Source organism: Physeter macrocephalus, chromosome 20 (genome assembly GCF_002837175.3).
Source record: "Physeter macrocephalus isolate SW-GA chromosome 20, ASM283717v5, whole genome shotgun sequence".
In the NCBI taxonomy this organism is placed as follows: Eukaryota; Metazoa; Chordata; class Mammalia; order Artiodactyla; family Physeteridae; genus Physeter; species Physeter macrocephalus.
The window spans coordinates 25,063,557-25,070,657 of record NC_041233.1 but is presented as its reverse complement, the minus strand read 5'-3'; the positions used below and the strand labels follow the sequence as shown (position 1 = coordinate 25,070,657).

At 42.2% G+C, this 7,101-nt stretch overlaps 1 pseudogene; it reads right to left on the bottom strand.

The window, feature by feature from the left end:
- Window positions 1-4,066: 4,066 nt before the first annotated feature.
- LOC112067109 (protein FAM136A-like) lies at window positions 4,067-4,504 on the bottom strand (annotated as a pseudogene).
- Between the last annotated feature and the right edge of the window lie 2,597 nt (window positions 4,505-7,101).

The following is a 7,101-nucleotide window of genomic DNA, read 5'->3' as shown; positions in this document are numbered from 1 at the left end:
TGTTGGCAATCTGTATATCTTCTTTGGAGAAATGTCTGTTTAGGTCTTCTGCCCATTTTTGGATTGGGTTGTTTGTTTTTTTGATATTGAGCTGCATGAGCTGCTTGTATATTTTGGAGATTAAGCCTTTGTCAGTTGCTTCGTTTGCAGATATTTTCTCCCATTCTGAGGGTTGTCTTTTCTTTCTCCCAGTCTTTCATGATACATTTGTAGCTGTTATATAGTAAAATATGGTTTGGTTGATTGACTAAATGAATGTGTAGAAGATTGAATAATGGTACCCACTTAGACTCTTGATTTCACCAGGAAAAGCCTCTGGTGGATTTTCTTTGGACCTTGGATAGAGTAAAACAATTTTATTTTTATTTATTTATTTATTTATTTTTGGCTGCATTGGGTCTTCGTTGCTGTGTGAGGGCTTTCTCTAGTTGCGGTGAGTGGGGGCTTCTCTTCATTGCAGTGAGCGGGCTTCTAGTTGCGGTGGCTTCTCTTGTTGCGGAGCATGGGGCTCTAGGCGCGAGGGCTTCAGTAGTTGTGGCACACGGGCTCAGTAGTTGTGGTGCACAGGCTTAGTTGCTCTGCAGCATGTGGGATCTTCCTGGACCAGGGCTTGAACCCATGTCCCCTGCATTGGCAGGTGGATCCTTAACCACTGTGCCACCAGGGAAGTCCCATTAAAACATTTTTAAAACAAGTTAATCAGAGATGTAAGTATTGCAAAGATGCAGGAATAGTTAATTTGACAGATAATAAATAAAGCCTTAAAAATTAGGTCCATAGGGTGAAATCATGGGCTCAAACTGAAATTAAACTTAGCAGGAATAAATCCTATATTTAAATTCAAAACTTCAAATGCACAATAACAGGATGAGGAAGAGCTAGTTGGGCAGCAGTTCATGTGAAAAATATCTGGGAATTTTGGTTAATCACAAATGTAGCAGCAACTGCCTGTGCAATGTGGCTGCTAAAAACACCTTCAGCTATATTACCAGTTTATCCAGGTCATAAAAGTATTGGTTCCAATATATTTTTGTGCTAGGTTGGAAATACATTTTGTATATTGGTTTAAATGGACACTGATAAAGTTGAGAGCATTCTGAGGAAGGGAGACTGGACCAAAAATTGTCTGAAAACCATTTATGTAGGAAATTGTTGGGATTTGAGGAGGGGAGTATTGAGAAATTTTAAAATAATTTTAAAAATTTATTTAAATTTTATGCAATTTAAAATGGAAACATGGGTATTTGTTATATAATTTTTCTTTCTCTCTTAGAAATAAAACAGTAGAGATAAAACCAAAGCCCCTTCCCTCTCCCTCCCTACAAGGAACTTTATCTTATTTTTATCAAAGTAATACATGTGCATAGTTTTAAAAATGTGGGGCTTCTCTGGTGGCACAGTGGTTAAGAATCCGCCTGCCAGTGCAGGGGACACAGGTTGGAGCCCTGGTCCAGAAGGATCCCACATTCCGCGGAGCAACTAAGCCCGTGCACCACAACTACTCAGCCTGCGCTCTAGAGCCGGTGAGCCACAACTATGGAAGCCGGGCGCCTAGAGCCCATGCTCTTCAGCAAGATAAGCCACCACAATGAGAAGCCCGCGCACCGCAACGGGGAGTGGCCCCCCGATTGCTGCAGCTGGAGAAAGTCTGCGTGTGGCAGTGAAGACCCAACGCAGCCAAAAATAAAATAAATAAAAATAAATAAATTTTAAAATGTGAATAGTTTATATGTGTAGAAGGAAAAATAGCAGTTATCCCCCCCACAGAGGCAACCATAATCAAGTGTCTTAAATATTTCTAATAGTATAATCATATCAATTGCTTTTAAAAACTGTTAAATGTATATAAAGTGTTCAATATAAAGAATATGAAGTGTTGGCACTTTTAAATACATATATGTGTTCTCCGGTATATTTTCAACATAGTTATGTGATTTTGGGGGTAAAGTCGTTATTTTTTTTTTTTTTTTTTTTTTTCTTTTGGTGGTATGCGGGCCTCCCTCCGCTGCGGCCTCCCCCGCTGCGGGGCACAGGCTCCGGACGCGCAGGCCCAGCTGCTCCGCGGCATGTGGGATCCTCCCAGACCGGGGCGCGAACCCGGCCCCCCTGCATCGGCAGGCGGACGCGCAACCACTGCCCCACCAGGGAAGCCCCGTTATTTTTTATATTATACGAATATTGAACCTGAGCTACATCATGATGTACAATGATGATAATTCTTTTTTTGTTTTGTTTTGTTTTGAAAAATTACGTCTTATTTATTTTTAAAACCAAACCACTAGGAAAATATATCACCGTCTTGAAACAGCAAACAGACAGGCTATATTATCAAGTAATAAGTTGGTAAAAACACAACAAGGTCCTTAATAAAACGATAAGGTGCCAGAACTGGGGCAAGAACAACCCATGTCACAAAAGTGGTATTTGGTAACGGGGGTGGGGGGGGCTGTCCCATTTTTTGCTCTAAAGGAGTCACAGCTTGCCCCTGAGTTGCTTACTTTTTCTCCTTTGACCTTCATGTTGCCAAGGGATTGTTTCCACAGAGCTCTGTTATTACAGGCGGCAAAGTAAGCAATATTGGGTTTAGGCTTTCATTCTATTTTGTTTTATGAAAACCAGATTTTTCCAAAGCCAGTACTTCATAACTCTCTTAATTAAGCAGCTAACAATTCGTCTTTAGCTGTTCATTCCTGAATACTAGCATATAGCACAGTCACAGTCTCCTTTCCCTTCAAGGGTGAGTGTCACTGCAAGATTGTCTTGTCACTCGGCTGGCTCTGCTGCAGACAGCCTCAGGGCTCATCATGGCTTCCATTTAGAGGGAAGATTTGCTTGCCCTAGCAGTGTGATAGGGCTTCTTATATTTTTGCAGGGTCTCCAGGCTGAAATATGTCACGTTTGAGAATTTTAAGAAATGCACATCCACATTGTGATGGCCAGAAATGAATATCTGCAAGGACCCTTTCAAAGTTTTTATCCAAACTACCTCCCCCAACTCTACATCTTAAAGTAACTTCATGCCCTTGTATATAAAAAATAACCAAGCAAAACAGATCCCCAGAAGCCCCCTTTCCCCTTCTAAATTAGTGACCTCATGGATTTTGTTTTATTTCCAGTTTGTGGAAAATGTTGAAGTGATCCTGCTGGTAAACAGGAGGTTGGCAACAAATAGAAACACCTCTCCTCACACTCCACCAGACCATAAGCAGGTCAGATGAACCCGCCAGCCTGTTGGTATCTGTGTACTAAGAGAATCTGGTACCTTGGAGGGCTCTGGTTTGGTACAAGGGAGACTTCCTGTTGCCAGGATAAGCACTTGCCACATGAAATTCAGGCTCACAAAAACTCTCCTGTGCTATCTCTGACACAAATTTTAGCACCAATTTTTTTCACTTTCTAGGATTCAAACACAAAGGAACCAGTGTCCAGAGGCAAGTGACATAGGCCTTAAACTTGTGGCCGTCCTTAATTTCCTCATTAATAAACTTTCCTTAGAAAACCCAAATCCCCATTCCTCTTTTTTTTTTTTTTTTTTCGCGTTTCGCGGGCCTCTCACTGTTGTGGCCTCTCCCGTTGCGGAGCACAGGCTCCGGACGCGCAGGCTCAGCGGCCATGGCTCCTGGGCCCAGCCGCTCCGTGGCATGTGGGATCCTCCCGGACCGGGGCACGAACCCGTGTCCCCTGCATCAGTAGGCGGACTCTCAACCACTGCACCACCAGGGAAGCCCCCCCATTCCTCTTTTTAAACAGATTCCTGCCTTCAGCCCCAATGGCCAATAGCAGACATCTATTTCCCAATGGACGAGAGACATTCCTTCATCTTCTTGGGTGGCCGTCCTTAATTTCCTCATTAATAAACTTTCCTTAGAAAACCCAAATCCCCATTCCTCTTTTTTTTTTTTTTTTTTTCGCGTTTCGCGGGCCTCTCACTGTTGTGGCCTCTCCCGTTGCGGGGCACACCTGCATCAGTAGGCGGACTCTCAACCACTGCACCACCAGGGAAGCCCCCCCATTCCTCTTTTTAAACAGATTCCTGCCTTCAGCCCCAATGGCCAATAGCAGACATCTATTTCCCAATGGACGAGAGACATTCCTTCATCTTCTTGGTCATGGTTGGGGTGAGGTTCATGTGGTCATCCACACACTTGGTCATGCAACTCTCCAGCTGCTGCTTCACCTGAAGCTCTTTACTCCCTGCATCTATTGAATCTTTGGCTTTTTCGTTGCAATGCATAGTGTACCGGGCTAGGCCGTCCTGGAACTTCTCCAACTCGCTGGTCACCAGGGCCTGGGCTTGAGCCAGAGGTGCATGGCAGCACGCAATGCACTGGTGCACTTGCTGCATGGACGCCTGGCTGTCCTCACAACAGACGGCGCTGCAGCGGGACATGAGGCCCTGCGTCTTTCCCAGATGTTCTGTCTCTCCAGACTCTTCACCATAGAGTCCACCGCCTCCTGCACCAGGAGCTGCTGCAGCTCCGCCATGGCGACCCGGCGCTGCTCCCTGCCGGCCGGCGCCCACATGGACTCCCTCTCAGGAGCCTGCCCCCTTGCCGCCGCTTCCTGGGTCACTGCGGCCCGCCCTTTCCCGGTAATTCTTTTCTTATACAACTTTTCATTTTCCTTCGGCATAATTGCCTTGCTTTTTTCATTTGCTCGGTTTTTAAAGTTCTAATCACTATTAAATCATTCCCAGACTCTTAGCTAGGACCTAAAACTCTGCTCCATTCATTCAAATCCAGTAGATAAGTTATCAGTCCTTTTTTCCCCCTTAGAGATCTACCTTGTATATTCCATTTTTAAAATGATACATAGCATTAAATCTTAAGACTGTATCACATTGTATTTATTCATTCCCCTTTGATGAACATTTAACTTGTTTTCAGTTTTCCTCTAATTAAGGAAGATACATGTGTGAGAATTTTTCTAGGCTATGATGAGAAGTGAAATTACTAGTGTATTATTTATCTATTGCTGCATAACAAATTACCTCAAAATTTTACAACTTAAAGCAGCAAATATTTGTTATCTGTGTTTCTGTGAGTTAGGAATCAGAGTGTGTCTCTCATAGGCTGTAATCAAGTTATTTATTTATTTATTTGGCTGCATTGGGTCTTCATTGCTGTGTGTGGGCTTTCTCTAGTTGGGGTGCGCGGGCTTCTCATTGCGGTAGCTTCTCTTGTTGTGGAGCATAGGCTGTAGGTGCGTGGGCTTCAGTAGTTGTGGCACGCGGGCTCAGTAGTTGTGGCGCATGGGCTTTGTTGCTCTGAGGCATGTGGGATCTTCCCGGACCAGGGATTGAACCCTTGTTCCCTGCATTGGCAGGCAGATTCTTAACCACTGCACCACCAGGGAAGTCCCTATTATCTTAATTTAATGTACTTTTTTTAGGTAAACAAATATTGACTTTATTGGCAGTTGGCCATTTTTTAAAAAAATTTGTTTGTTTTATTTATTTTATTTTTGTGTTGGGTCTTCATTGCTGCGCACGGGCTTTCTCTAGTTGCTGTGAGCGGGGGCTTCTCTTCCTTGCAGTGCATGGGCTTCTCATTGCTGTGGCTTTTCTCGTTGCAGAGCATGGGCTCTAGGTGCACAAGCTTCAGTAGTTGTGGCTTGTGGGTTCTAGAGCGCAGGTTCAGTAGTTGTGGTGCACGGGCTTAGTTGCTCCGCGGCATGTGGGATCTTCTCGGACCAGCGCTCGAACCCGTGTCCCTTGCATTGGCAGGCGGATTCTTAACCACTGAGCCACCAGGGAAGCCCTGGCCATTTTAATTAATTAATTTTTATTGAAGTATAGTTGATTTACAATGTTGTGTTAGTTTCTGTTATACAGCAAAATGATTCAGTTTTATATATATCTATATATTTTTTTCTTTTTCAGATTCTTTTCTATTATAGGTTATTACAAGTTATTGAATATAGTTCCCTGTGCTATACAGTAGGACCTTGTTGTTTATCTATTTTATATATCATGGCGTATAGCTATTAATCCCAAGCTCCTAATTTATCCCTCCCCTACTCCTTTCCCCTAAGTTTGTTTTCTAGGCAGTTGCCAATTTTATTTATTTTTGTAATTTTTTGTTAAAAAATTTTATTTTTTTTTATGAAAAGACAACCTACAAAATGGGGGAAAATATTTATAAATGTTACAACAGACAAGGGCTTAATTTCCACAATATACAAAGAGCTCCTACAACTCAACAACAAAAAAACCAAATAACCCAATTGAAAAATGGGCAGAAGACCTTAAGAGACATTTCTCCAAAGAAGACATATAGATGGCCAGTAGGCACATGAAAAGATGCTCAACATCACTAATTATTAGAGAAATGCAATTCAAAACTACAATGAGGTACCACCTCATACTGGCCATCCTTAAAAAGTCTACAAATAACAAATGCTAGAGAGGGTGTGGAGAAAAAGGAACCCTCCTACATTGTTGGTGGGAATGTAAGTTGGTGCAGCCACTATGGAAAACAGTATGGAGGTTCCTCAGAAAACTAAAAATAGAATTACCATATGATCCAGCAATCCCACTCCTGGACATATATCCAGAGAAAGCTATAATTCAAAAAGTTACATGCAACCCTATGTTCATAGCAGCACTATTCACAGTAGCCAGGACATGGAAACAACTGAAATGTCCATTGACAGTTGAATGAATAAAGAAGATGTGGTACATATACACAATGGAATACTACTCAGCCATAAAAAAGAATGAAATAATGCCATTTGCAGCAACATGGATGGAACTAGAGGTTATCATACTAAGTGAAGTCAGTCAGAAAGAGAAAGACAAATACCATATGATATCACTTATATGTGGAATCTAAAATATGGCAAAATGAACCTATCTATAAAGCAGAAATAGACTCATAGAGAACAGACTTATGGTTGCCAAAGGGAAGTGGGAGGGAGAGGGATGGACTGGGAGTATGGGGTTGGTAGATGCAAACTATAACATTTAGAATGGATAAACAAGGTCCTACTGTATAGCACAGGGAACTATATTCAATATCCTGGGATAAACCATAATGGAAAAGAATATGAAAAAGAATACATATATATATATATATATATATATATATATATATAAAATGG